The sequence below is a fragment of the Schistocerca piceifrons genome, chromosome 7 (genome assembly GCF_021461385.2).
Source record: "Schistocerca piceifrons isolate TAMUIC-IGC-003096 chromosome 7, iqSchPice1.1, whole genome shotgun sequence".
In the NCBI taxonomy this organism is placed as follows: Eukaryota; Metazoa; Arthropoda; class Insecta; order Orthoptera; family Acrididae; genus Schistocerca; species Schistocerca piceifrons.
This window is the reverse complement of record NC_060144.1, coordinates 485,196,664-485,197,686: the sequence shown is the minus strand read 5'-3', so window position 1 is coordinate 485,197,686 and position 1,023 is coordinate 485,196,664. Positions and strand designations below refer to the sequence as shown.

At 47.0% G+C, this 1,023-nt stretch overlaps 1 pseudogene; it reads right to left on the bottom strand.

Moving 5' to 3' along the window:
• Nucleotides 1-255: 255 nt before the first annotated feature.
• LOC124709391 lies at nt 256-373 on the bottom strand (annotated as a pseudogene).
• Between the last annotated feature and the right edge of the window lie 650 nt (nt 374-1,023).

Genomic DNA, 1,023 nt, shown 5'->3' with positions numbered 1-1,023 from the left:
AAGAGCTCTTAGTTGCGCAGCCAGAGAGTAAGAAGGTACTCACTTGTAGTACAGCGCTCCGTCTTCAGGCCACAAGCGGCCCATCGGGACCATCCGACCGCCGTGTCATCCTCATAGGAGGATGCGGATAGGAGGGGCGTGTGGTCAGCACATTGCTCTCCCGGTCATTATGATAGTTTTCTTTGGCCGGAGCCGCTATTATTCGGTCGAGTAGCTCCTCGGTTGGCAGCACGAGGCTGAGTGCACCCCGAATAATGGCAACAGCGCATGGCGGCCCGGCTGGTCACCCATCCAAGCGCCGGCCACGCCCGACAGCGCTTAACTTCGGTGATCTGACGGGAACTGGTGTATCCACTGCGGCAAGGCCATTGCCCAACACTTGTGGTACACGTAGGCAACAATAAGACAGATAAATGAAAGAGTAATAACGGATTGCTCCTGGCATCATATCTGACATTTCACGTCGTAACAGGTTCTCCAGGTGCGTAAGTATGAAGAACATTTAACAGAGGGGGTCGATGTTACTATCTTGACCGCTGGTGTGTGCTGATGCATACGCTTAACGTTGTGTTTTGTGAAGTTACGCTTCTCAGCTTGCGAGTGTGCTCCAGTAAAAATATGTAACTTGGTTCGATGTGAATTTCTATAACATAGCATGCACATGAGGAAACCACAACGGAAATAAGCATGTCAGGCTACGAAAATTTGAAAAGAAGAATCTATAGAACCTAAGATTCTAGAGAACAAGAATGCAAGGTAGCACCCACTGCTGAGGTAAGTACAAATGTACTGAAAAGTGTTTTGACATTGAAAAGAACAACTGTTTGCTTAATTCATGGACTTTCATTGCTGTAACTTGACCATACATACACTACGGTATGGAAAAAGTGGAAGATCAAGAGGGAAAGATGTCATCACAATGTAGCTTATTCCACTGATTAGGGACATGACACTATACAAATGATTAGCATTACAGACGTGTACAGGCACTGTGACTGTGGGAATTCAGTAAAGAGTAGCGCC